The sequence below is a fragment of the Marmota flaviventris genome, chromosome 3, assembly GCF_047511675.1.
Source record: "Marmota flaviventris isolate mMarFla1 chromosome 3, mMarFla1.hap1, whole genome shotgun sequence".
NCBI classification, from domain to species: Eukaryota; Metazoa; Chordata; class Mammalia; order Rodentia; family Sciuridae; genus Marmota; species Marmota flaviventris.
The window spans coordinates 157801858-157815370 of NC_092500.1; the positions used below are offsets into that span (position 1 = coordinate 157801858).

Below are 13513 nucleotides of genomic sequence, written 5' to 3' on the forward strand. Positions count from 1 at the left end.
GTGAAGGGACACTGTGAACCTTTGGGATAGCTTTGAGTATTCTTGACTGCTGTTCGTGTTTTCTACTCACGAGTCTCCTGTTCAGTTATGATGTAATTTCCATATATCCTCAGCCATGTTAATGACTGCACAATACCTGAGGTACACGGTGTGGCTAAGTGGACACAGGGTGTCAGCCACATTGATCAAAGCCACAAAATACATTCATTTAGACCAAAATTAAAAGAAATAGTGCTTCTGCATCATCCAAGTAAATGCAGACAAAAGAGCAACAAAAAGCTTAATCATGTGAGGATCAAAGAGAGATCTCTTGTTGAACCAATGGCTATGCAGTGGTCTTCCTGCAAGAAACTTTCCAGGGATAAGGAAAAATAAGTCAGTAATTCAAAAAATAAATGTCTGATAAAGCCCTTTGCATACTTGGAATATATAATATAGACACTTCAGTAGGCATGAATAATTATGAGGTGCCATTATGGTTTGGATGTGAGGTGTCCCCTCAAAGCTCCTGTGTAACACAGGAATATTTGGAGGTGAGATGATTGGATTGTGAGATCTGTGACCTGATCAATCCATCCTAGTGGTAATGGGCCATCTAAGTGGGTTGTGGCTGGAGGAAGAGTGTCACTAGGGATCTGCTCTGGAAGGGTTCATTTTCCCTGTCACCCCTTCCACCCTCTCTCTGCTCCCTTGCTGCCATGCCAGGAGCAGCTTCCCTCCCCTTGGCCCTTCCCCCTGCTGTGCCTCCTCACCTTGATCCCAGAGCAGTGGAGTCTGCCATCTATGAACTGAGACCTCTGAAACCATGAGTCTGAAGATAATTTTATGCAATATTTTAAATAATTTTGTGCGTAAAGCACTTACAGAACATTAAACTATGAGAAAGCACAGGTGTTCCTAGCTCTGCTGCTGGTGGGAAATCTGTGGCCTTCTGATATCACTGGCACTCCTGACTCTGAATTTATATGCTACTATAAACAATCATTTTCTTACGCTTATTCACACATAAGGACTTAACAGAAAAATCATGATGGACAATGGATACAGTAAAAAGTTCATGTGTTGAGGGTAAGTGAACAGCACAGAGATATCACCAGCATCCTGGGTCAGCTACTAAGTACCACCAGCAGTGACAAGCTATAGCTTGTCTCCACCTACCACACTTTGTATTGATTGAAAAGTTGCTATACTTATATTTTATTATTTTGGGGTAAGGAGAAACATCATAAGTTGAGGGTCCAGGAAGCAATCTTTAGGAATAGAGAGGCATTTTGCTGAATGGCCTTAAAAAAATGTTTCCTCCAGTGTCTTCAGCTTTATTTGTTGTAGGTTTCATCTCAGAAATCTCTCTTTGATTTTATTAAGCAGCACGATTTCTTGTTCTATTATGCTGCACTGCTCTAGCTGTCATTAAGCCCTTCACATGTTTTCACCATGTCATTATGGGATGGTTTTCTACATTGTTAACAATGTCATCTTCCTTGTCCCTGTTATGATTACCTTGATTCTGAACTGTTTTTGCCTCTTTCATCATAACCCAATGAATAAAGAACTATTGTGTCAACAAGGTTAAAAACTTCTTTGATGTCTACTGACCCTGAAGGTGTACATTTTTGCATATGCAGAGGTCAGACATTTTTTTTTCCCTCTCACTTGAGATACAGAATCCTTCAAAGTTACCACCTTGCTCTTCAATACCACTGAACATGTTCATCAAGCCAGAGGCTGTGCTGGGCACGCAAAACTCTGTCTCTAGTCACCGTGTCCTATTGTATCTTTATCTGCTAGGCACTGGCAACGGCCGATACAGAATCCTTTATGTAAACTTCGTTCAAAAAGCTTCCAAACCCATGTCTTTGTTTTCTGTAGTTAGTACGCTGTTCAAGAAAAATTTTTACACTTATTCATTGTTGATCTGAATATACTTGAGTCATATGTCAGAATTAACAAAATCATATATAGGAGAAATTATATGACATGCTCATCATAGTTATTATGAGAATTTGAGCTGGAAGATGGGCAGATTGTCAAAGAATAGCAAAGTCTTACAGTCATCTACTCGTCCAACTTCCCTATGTGAACATGAGCTACTATTAGGAATACGTTTGGGAAACCAATCAGAGAAGATTCCTTTTGGGATCAGTACCTGTCTGTGAGATTTATTAATGTAGTGAGACACTTCCACAAATTCTTCTTAGTTATCATTGTATTATTGCATTTTATGGATGGATGCATGGGCTGTGAATGATACTGCTAGAAATATTCTCATATGTTTTTTGGTTCAAATACTATACATACATATATGTGTATATATACATATATATATACACACACACATAAATTAGATATATTATGAGAAATTTAGTTGTTCCATATCCTTTCAGAATGTTGGTTTATTTAAATTTACTTTCTTGTGTTTTAGATGAGAAGGTAGTGGAGTCCACTTGTGGTTTTAATGTGCATTTTCAATTACCAGTGATGATTTTATTTTCTTACTGCACACTTGGTTATCCTCTGTGCAGTGCCTTTTCAAATATTTTGCTTACCTTCTTAAACTGGGTTACACATTTTCTTAAAAATGGATTTGTAGGGTTTCCCATGTGTATTTTAGAAATGGTCCTTTATCAATTCTGTTTGGAAGAGAAGAAAATATAACAGGGAAAGAAAGAAGCTGTGAGACAGAAGGGGAAGACTTTTGACTTACTTGTCCATATCAGCACAGACCCAAAGCCAAATTGTGCAGGCAGCCTTTCCAATAGTTACTGATAACCTGTTTCGCCTGTTAATCCTGTCTCCAGCAGCTCCCAAGAGCTGAAGCTTGTGTGATGTGTAGGTGAGGAGTTAAAGTGAAATCCTGGGTCCTGAGGGAGAGTTTTAGAGCAATGTCTGTGTTTAATGTGACTTACATTACCCCAGTTATTTTCTATTTGTGAGCAATTCTTCTAAATGATTCACATAGCAGAAGGTTCTATATGTATGTTAAATTTAGGAGAACCCTGAAACTTCATTCCCCTAATGAATGGGGATTCAATTGGTGAAGGTTTTCAACCTGATAATTATAAAGAATTCTAAAAGTAGGAACTAATTGAATTTCAATTTACTTTTCTTTCTGCTCCAACAGCACGATTTTAGGAATTTTTTAAAAATAGCTGTATTATACTCAAATATTTCATTATAGCATGACATTAATGATCTTGTAAGTAGGCTAATTGTAGATTCCATTGCAGACCTCCTTTGGAGATACTTCTGTTCAAAACTTAGAGCTGGTAGAATACATTTAGTAGAATAGATATGAGTACAAAAGTCCATCCTGGTATTGGTGAGATTTTTTTTAGGTTCTTAAATTCATAGGAATTAGAAATCAAATCTTGTATACAAGTACAGATTACTTGAAACTACAGAAGATAATTTTCTACCTATATGATGTGAGAGATTATTTTTTGATATTTGTAAGTCTTCATTAGGCAAATTCTGCAACATTTCCCTATGTTACTTCATCCAAAGATGTGATGATGACTTTAATAATTTCTCCCCACACAAACCACAAATAACTTCAGGGTGTTCACGGACTCAAGACACCCATCCATGGAGTCTCCAATGGCTCACGTATCCAAGAATTTAAAACATCCTAGTCTAAAGGATAAGATGGATCCCTATTACAAGTCCTGACAGAAAGATTACTTTTCCTGTCTGTTGAATGTTTTTTAAGGGGAATTTTAAAGTATACACTAGTGTGTTTGGGTCTTTTGGAGTCAACACCATGTCTGTGAGATTCATCAATGCAGTGATGCAGTTGGATAATTTGTTCTTTTATCATTGTATGATACTGAATTTCATGGGTGGATGCCTGGGTTATGAATGACACCACTGAAATATTCTTGTATATATCTTTTGGTTCAAGTGTATAAATTAATTAAAGTTGGGTTTTAAATTATTCCAGGGATTATCAAAGAAGCATCAGAATTTCTAACAAAAATATATTTTCACGGGATGCTTCATTGAATTTCCTGCAAATTTAAGATTATATAATCTAGGGATTCATTTGAGTTTTTAAACGCTCTTTGATAATAAACTTTACATTCCAGAAACCTTATGATATGATGGAAGTACATTCTTTTTTATTACATATGCAATGCACTTAGCAATGAAAATATCAAATAAAATTCAAATTGTACAAACTGTTTTTATCATCATTTTAGTTTTTTTAAAATTTTTCCTTGAAGCTTTTGAATTCTCACTTGCTATTGATATATAATATACATATGAATCTCTGTCTCAAGTATGTCTGTGTGTGCACACAAGTAAATTATAGGATGATGAAATTTGGGGAAACAAATTTATAGTGACAATTTAAAAGATGAATCAGAAATGTAATAATTAAATAAGTCAATCCCAAAAAACCAAAGGCCAAATGTTTTCTAAATATGTGGGTGCTAATTCTCAATAAGGCGGCGGGCACTAGAGAAGAACAGCATTACCTTAGATTAGGTAGAGGGAAGTGAAGGGGAGGGGAGGGAACGTGGGGATAGGAAAGATAGTAGAATGAAACAGACATTATTACTGTATGTATTATGTGACTGCATGACCAATATGATTCTACAACACGTACATCAGAAAAATGAGAAATTATATCCCATTTCTGTAAGATATATCAAAGTGCATAAATGCATTCTACCATCATGTATAATTGAAAATTTTAAAATTTTTTATTTGTTTTAATTAGTTATGTTATCTCTCTTTTTTTTAAAAAGTACAGACTAATTTAGTGAAACGTATTTTGATTTTCTATATAGTATACATTTTACTATAATCAAGATATTTGATATATAGTCTATAATTAAATAAGATTCCACATTTAAAACATAACACTTCAAATAATAATATTTTTAGTTACATGACGGTAAGATATGCACATAACAGATCAATGGTCAAATATGTGGTTCTGTACTGGGCTAAATAGTGTTCCCCTCAAATCTATGTCTACCAGAATCTGTGAACTGGACATAGTTTACTTGTAGGTATTATCAAATGAAGATGTCATACTGGATTATGTGGGCCCTAGTTCAGGGACAGATGTTTTTATAGAAAAAGAGGCGAATTTAGACAGAATGAGATGGAGAGAAGATGGCCATGTGAAAATGGAGGCAGACACTAGAGTTAAGTTGTCACAAGCCATGAAAGTCAGGACTACTGAAGACCACTAGAGCTAGAAGAGACAGGGACGACATTTCTCTGGATACTTTGGAAGGAGCATGGCCTGCTGACAACTTGATTTTGCACTACTAGCCTAGATATAAGAGAATAAATTTACCTTATGCTACCTACTTTTTTATAATATATGAGCAAAGCCTTAGGAAATGAACTTAGATTCCCATGAGTCTCAGATTACATTTGAAATCCTTACTATGGCATATATACATTTTGTAATCAGATAGTATTTAGGTTTTTGGCACATCATGTTTCCTTCTTGCCTTATTCTTTCTGTGAAGTTAATTGAACAATGTTATCTTTACCACGTTAAGATACCACTGTAAAATGAAAAGGTCCATATTGTAATTTGAACCCAAAGCTCTACTTGGAAGTTAAAAATATTGCCAAGAAAATACCATGATGCTAACCCTCTAGGCGAAAACAGTGCTGGCATAGAGATAGTCTCACAGCTGGTTTTTAAATGTATGATGAATAGTATGCATTGGTGCTGAATCATTTTTTGGTTTGTAATGATTTATGGGAGTTGAAGTGGAAAACGTAACAGTAACCCACCCAATGGTAAAAACTTATTATAATGGCTAATTTTGTGTCTCAACTTAGTGAGCCAAGAATGCCCAGGTAACTGGTGGAACATTATTTCTGGGTGTGTCTGAGAGTTTCTGGATGGAATTAGCATTTGACTTAGAAGACTGAATAACACAGACTCCTGCTCACCAATGAGGATGGTGACACATTGAGGACTGGAAGAAAAAAAGACAAGGAGGAAGGAGGGAAAGCTCTCCTGGGATGGGACTTCCGTATTCTACTGCACCCATTATAGATCTCTCAATATCCTATTGGTTCTGTTTCTCTAGGGAACTCTGACTACTACACTTATAAAACCATAATTTCAGGTAAGAATATAATTCCTAAAAGCATGAATAGTATTCAAATGTATTTGTTTCAATTACACATTTTGTGACGTTATTTATGAGAGAGGTTTTGTCTGGCACAGATCCTAAACTTTGGCAAATTACCTTCAGTATCAGAGACAATAGCACATTGGAAAGAACTTTGGTTTTGAGATCAGAATTCCATCTCTGTATCTTTCTAGCTTTGTAAATACTGGCATTCTTCTATGTTTATTCATCAAAGATATCACAATTAAAGTGAATATTACATAACATTCAAGACCTCATATTATATCCCAGGGCAGAACTCAATGCAGCCAACATTTTTTTTTTTCTTACATGAGGGCAAATCATTTTTTCAGCTTTGAGGAAATCCTAAGAAGTGAAAGACAATAGGTAGTTAGTTAAATGCCACCAAAAAAAAAAAAAAAAAAAAATCCATAATGCAGTATCTTAAAACAGCAATCATTTTAATCACAGATCCATGGGCTGTCTGGGGTTTTCAGTCTAGTCTAGGCTCAGCATGGGACTTTAGCCAAGATTCCCATGTCTCCTGTCTCCTCCTGTCACCAGTGAGCATGTTTTCCCTACAGTATCAGTAGTGCTGGAAATGGAAGCCATACTAAGTAACGGTGTCTCAAGGCTTCACTTGAAGCATATCTTCTAGCATCTTCTTAGCACAAGTTATGTGGTCAAGTCAAAAAATGGGGAAATATACCTGGAGCAAGGTGGGAATGGATGACTTGATTTTAAACCACAAGAGAGAATAAATAGTGCCATCTACCAGAATTGCTGGCTTCTGTTTATAATCCAATCAAAGAATGAAAAAAAAGAAACATTTTAATAAAAAAAGACACAAGATAGTAAAAAGAAATTATCCACTGAGGTTTGCATAAGGCACGTGGTCGGTGAGTGATTGAGGAGAGAGTTTGTGCAGTCTGTTTCCACCTCTGTAACCATAGGAGACACAGAAAGAATCTGCCCATTATCTCAGACAAATCAAAAACTCATTCCTGTGGCAGGAAGGCACTTAGTTACATAACACTTTTTCAACTGCTATCATCTTGAAATTAACAACAAGAAGAAAAGATTCTAATATCCCTTTCAATGTGCCATCTAAGGATCACTACTATAATTTCTAGGTGGCCTGCTAGGGTGGTGTTAGGCATAGAAATAATTAATTGTTGATGCTATGAAAGTACGCAAGGATGTGATTAAAAGTAAATCAGCATAAAAAGATCAAAATCAGCTACAGTTTCCAAATTGTTATTCCAATAACAAAGTATACTTATGAGAACTAAAAAAATAAAGGGCAGGACTATTCTCTCAAAGGAAAGGACTGTATCTTTTATCATTATTTTCCTTACAGTGAGGATAGTGGTCGCAGAATCAGATGGTCCAACATTCTGTCACTTAATCATGTGACAGTTAAAGTTTTTTTTTTCTTTTCATTTTTTTCTGATCCCACTTCTACAGTTGCAAAATGGATATAGCTACATCTTACAAAGTTGTTAAGAAAATAACTTTAAAAATACTCACGGGAGGAATTTACCTAGTGTAAACTATTAGTCATGTTATTGGTTTTTGTTTCAAGTTAACAATTTTGATAAGCCTTCAAAATTCTGACAATAAACTTCACATAGAATAATATAAACCAACCAAACAAACAAACAACAAAACAAAACACAATGAACCTGATTGCAAACTTCTTTATAGGTTATATTGAGGATTTTTTAACTTCATCTAGAAGTAAGAATAGCTTTAGTCCTACATTGTCATTATTCCTTGGCCACAGAGTACATTGCTAATGCCAAAGTGCGGCTTAATTGACCTGGTTCCTATTGCAGGAACACTAAGGGAGATAGCTTGAAATTGATGTTGTGAACTGTCTACCTTTCTCACAGCATTCATTTGTTTGAAGCTTTTCAATGTTTGCCTTTTTTGAAATTCTAACGATCCTAACTCTAGGAAACGCCTACACAGGTAGACATAACTATGAGACAACTCAAAGATAGCTCCGATGTCATGCAATTCCAAATGTAGAGCTAATCTGTTTCTCTTCTCTCATCATGTTTGCTTTTTGGCCAATGGCAAGCAACAAGTGCAAATAACACTTTCAAGTTGAAGCAATGACCTGTATCTACTTTCTTTAAAAGGATGGTAATTTTTTAACATGTAAGCACACTGTGATTGTTACAGCAAACACAAAAATATTGTTGCAAAGCAGGGAGGCTTGAAGGTTAAGAAGACTTAATTTGTAAGAAAATACATAATCAGGTCTTTAGTAAAAATAAACTGTAAAGTGAGTACTTGTGTTTCAGATCTGTCATAAGCTAAAGCTTATCCTTGGCATGAAAATAGCTACTCAAGAAAATCTCATCTTAACTAGATTCAAAGTGTGAAGCAAGGCTGCTATTCACTTCTTGGATGAATGTTTGCTTCACCTATGATGAGGATAAAACCTGCTGATACATCACCCAAAAATGGCAGATTTTCTTTTTAAGCAAGCAAAGCAAAAAGCAGCAGGAAGTAAATTCAGAGTTGCAGAATAAAATCATGTAAGAATCTTGTTTGATGCTACTGAAAAGTAATTGGATTTGTGAATACCGGGCAAACAGCTCAATGAAAAGATAATGATATGCTGATGTGTTGACATTTGAGCTTGCCTTATAAAAAGGAGGAAAAATATAAGCCTCAAATTTGAACTTGTGGAAATCTTTTTTCCCTTTTCTATGACTTCTTGCATGGGGATCTCCTTTTCATATAAATTAGTTGGTAAAGGATTGGCAATATATTCTAATATTACTTAACATAATCTTAAAGGGGATATTTGAATATATTAAAGAGAGGGTAGACTGTCACAAGGGAAGAGCGTTCATTTCTTAGGATTATTAATAATGTATTATGTTTTAAAATGTGATGGTCAAATTCAAAGTAAAATAAGGATCTCAGTTAACAAGATATTTGTTATTGTCATGATGACTGCAACCTAAGTCAAACTAAGCCATTCTTAGAAATAAATAGCTTTTATGTGAAAGGTGATGAAATCCTCCAGCAATACAGCTGGGGCACATCTGCGTTATCCCAGCAATATTCCGTAGTTAAAAGTTATGCATTTATACATTATGCATGCCTTTGATTCACATCTGCATTACCAAGGGCTAGTTTGTTTCCACTGTGCTTCACTCCACAAAATGTATGCAATTCTCTGAGCATGCATTGAGAAGCAGCAAGTCTGGATACATTTGTATTTCAATACATTTTTGATTAAACTGTTTAGCAGTTTTGTTTTTAAACAATGTTCTTTATTCTGTTCTCTATTGTAGGTGTGGATATCAAGGTGGTAAAGGGTTCTAGTATAACCATGTATTTTGTGGGATATAGGATGTAAATCACATACATTTAAAAGAATAAACTCCTGGTCATGGGGGACATTACCATATTCTGTTCATGTACCCTCAACCTCAGTTCATTGTACACAAAGACTCTGATGTGGATCCAATATCCCTCAAATGAGGATGTGGACTCATCTCTCAGGTGCTGTAGATGAGACGCTTAAACATTGAGCTCCTTCCTTTCCAAAAGTTCCACACAGATGAGATTATTTAAAATGGACATAAAATTAGCATTAAAAAAGAGAAAGAGTTCAGCCACAGGACTGCCTGTAAACTGAAAAGAATGTGGAAGGATTGGTACAATTTCCCATATTTTTGCTTTGAAAGTAGAGGTTACAGTTCAGGTAAGTATATGAGATATTTGATATCATTTATTTTATTTTAATGTTTGCAATATACTAATAGGAATAGGAGCAATAAGGGGTTCAGTCTCGTTGGAGTATAAATTTTGAAGCATGGATTGGGGAGATTTGGTGCTGATGAGATAAAACCTGTTCAAACAACTGGAGACAGCATGTTCCAGATTGAGGAGATTAAAATTTATCCTATGGATATGGGTTATCAATATAAATGGGGTGAGCAATGAAGGCAGAGTAATTTGTCTAGAATTTTGTTTTAAGGAGGCTGCTCAATTTACAGCATGGAGTATGGATTATGTGGGCATATGGGATATGAAGTTGAAAGGGAAGAAAGCAAGAACATTTAGATGCAGTGTAACAATCCTGCAAAAAGACAATTAAAAAACTCGACAAATTACTTTGTTTCAGTTTATTGATACCAAAGCCCGTTATTCCTCTCCTCTGAAAACTGGTGAGATTCCTCAGGAGTTAGTAGACTTTTGAAAAAACAGTCCAGTGCTGGCATTACTCAAATTAGAAAAACATAAAACCATTTAAAGCTCTTTCCTAATGTTTTAATTTATTTAGGCAGAAATTGTTTACTAAATTCCTGCCATTTACCAAGTACAAACCTGGGTCCCAAAAATATTAGTGGGAGAATTGTAATATAGGGGGCATTACAGAGAGGAGTACCTATGAAAGGAGAATATAATAGACATGACAATATGCAAGCACATAATTTTTGCAAGTCTATGAGGAGGAAGGCGAGTTGGGGTGGGGAATGAACATCTTATCCAACAAATCAGTAAAGGATTCTACAGGAAGTAAGATCTGAAATGTAGGAGGGTTAATGGTAAGGTAGGGGCAGTGTGGGAAGAGGGAAAAATTCAGGCAAAGGAAAATCAAGTATACACAGAGAGAGCCTGGCTTAGCCAGGAACCAGAAATTAGTCCAGCCTGGAGGGATCAGAGGGTTCAGTAGGGGGATCAAGAGATGAGGCAATTGCACGGTGAGTGCATTGTCCTCTTGTGAAGAACATGCATTCCTTTGGGTAGAGGCTGTGTAATTGTCCTAGCCTCTTGAATATTCAATGTGTGCATCAGTTAGGGAGTGCAGCCAAGGCATTTTCTGTGGCCCAAACACAACTCCTCTTGGTGTGCAGCTTCTGCTCATGCAGGGAGCCTGCGGGACCTGCAGCAATATTCACTAGCAGGAATCTGGACTCCTCACAACATGGGTGCATTTCTAATCTGTAGACGTGTTGGATCTAGACAGGTACTTGGCTTCTCCCTCTGGGAATCTTGCTTCACAGGTTCCCAAACTGCAGTAACTAGAACACTGAGGGCACCCTCTTTGCTCAGACAGGCTTTCTAGTACTTTGAATCCAGTGTCTTCACTTTATGTAACTAATGTACTTTTTTTTCACAAAATAGAAGTTTCCCTGGAGAGCCCACACTAGCTGTTCTTCCTTCTCTTTTTTGTAGCAGGGCTGCCCTGCCTGCTACTTATCAGGTCTGAAAAGGAGGTTTAATTTCTCAACTATTCAAGGAGGCTCTTGGGGGGTGTCATTCACTGCATCGCTGACTTCTGGGCCAGCACAAATTGAATTCCATGCATGCATGCTTATCTGTCTTTGACAGACCCTTGGAGTCTTGCCTCTCACAGGGCAGTGTGGATGCAGAGGCTGCTGCCTTTCCCAGCCCCCTCACTCTGTGCCTATTGCTCTGTCTCCCCTTCTGTTACAGCTGCTCCTTCCTCTAGGTCTCTCCTTATTGTCTGCTTTCCACCCCTGCTGACTGCAACCTTCTTTCTCAAACACTAAGCCTCCTAAAATGTTTTTGGGGCAGTCTCCAGATAATCACCAGAAAAGTCTCCAGATAAGCTGTGCCCTGAATAATGACATGTTTTAATTCAAGTACAGTCAGTGTCCAAAGATCTCTAAGCACTTGCTACACCTGATCAGCAAGTACAAAGTGCAAAATTAAACTAGAAAGAAATGCTTTGCCAATGAAGTCTCCAATTCGGGAAAAAAAAGCAAATACCTCTTCTTAACAAGAAAATTGACAATGAAACACTTTTTTTTTTTTTTTTTAAAGAAAGTACATCCTTCATACTTTTTGGAAGGTTTAGGGATATCTTGGCAATCCGGGGTAGTTATTGCTTAAATAAAATAAAAGACAATTCTGACTTCTGACTGTGAGAACCATAGTATGAAGGAGATAAAAAGCTAAAGAGCACCTTGTCTGGTGGCCATGTTAGGTGAAGAGCAGAAGACCCAGGAGCTGCCAGGGCATCCTCTTGGGCAGTGGTCCCAGAAGAGCTGGTCCCTTTGTCTATCAGTAACTTTTCATGCTTACATTTTCCTAGTTTCCTGTGGGATAGCCACTGAGGATACATAAATTGAGGTTAATAAGTAGATATACCAAATAAATGTGCTTTGTGAGCAATTTCTCTCAGAAGAAAGGTGGTCCCCTTATTAGTACTTTGGCCAGAAGATACAAATATGGGTTATACCTATGGAAAATGGACAGACAAAGAGCATGTAGGCATTAAGTAAGATGCCAAATACCCTCTTAAAATGTGTATGAAAGGGAAGTAGACACCTTGGGCGAACAGCCACTCTTAACTCACAGCTGCTTCCCGCCCCCAGCTAGAATTTTATGGAGAATAATGCACTTCCTGTTCAGATAAAAGTTGCTGCTTGTGTCTGTTTTCACCCACATTCATTAAACGATGAGCCATGGTAGTTCTTGCCAAAGACTTTTATTAGGAGTCGAAGAAAGAACTCAGGAGGGCAGTTTGACTTCTACATGATGGTACGTTTGACTCTTCAGATTTTCCTTTGGTAGTAAATTTTGCTCCTGCTGACAGCAAGAATAATTGCTGCACACAGAGTTTAACTCTATTTTCTTGCTGGACTTTTTACAGTATAAGCAATCTTGGACAACAAAGTTTTCAGACCAAATCCTGCTTCTGAGCAGAGAAAATCAACTTGTATTCTGATGTTCAACCCTACAGCAATCAGCTTGTTGTGACAGTAGAAAGAATGTTTGCTTTGAATTGCTGTTTATATTCCAGATGGTAGCAAATAATAAAATACTTATTTTAAAAAAATTATGCATGATAACTATTCTATTAAATAAATACAACTTCATGAGGTGAGATTTTCATATTTTAAAGTATTCTCAAGTATTTAGGTACTTAGGTATTTGTGTATTGTCTTTCACTACCTTCTGACTATTGTCTATAATTCTCTGCATTCTTTCTCCATTTGATGTCGCCATTTAGGAATAATGGTATTTTACCAAGCTATATCTTTTTGTTGTTGTTGTTGCTGGGGATTGAACCCAGGTCCTTGTGCATGCGAGGCAAGCACTCTACCAACTGAGCTATATCCCCAGCCTAGTATTGTATCAAGGAAATAGCTTTAGCATTGGTGTATTTTATTAATACATCTTATTTCACTTGTTGAGGATCTATAAAAAATGTTCCTACTGTTTTCATCTTTCACATATATTCAATAGGATTCTGAGTCTCCAGAAAATCTATTCTTTTCCCTGGTTTTCACTCAACCAATTACCAGGGACAGGAGAAATGAAAACATAGGGGTAAGCTACTCCATTTTTTTTTTTTTTTAATATGCCATCTCCTGTTGGGAGACGGGGAGCTTCCCAGGTTC

General features: G+C 36.6%; 1 non-coding gene across 1 annotated transcript; it reads right to left on the minus strand.

The window, feature by feature from the left end:
* Nucleotides 1-13160: 13160 nt before the first annotated feature.
* On the minus strand, nucleotides 13161-13230 carry Trnaa-cgc (transfer RNA alanine (anticodon CGC)). Its single transcript has one exon. It is a non-coding gene; the product is annotated as a tRNA-Ala (tRNA).
* Nucleotides 13231-13513: the final 283 nt, after the last annotated feature.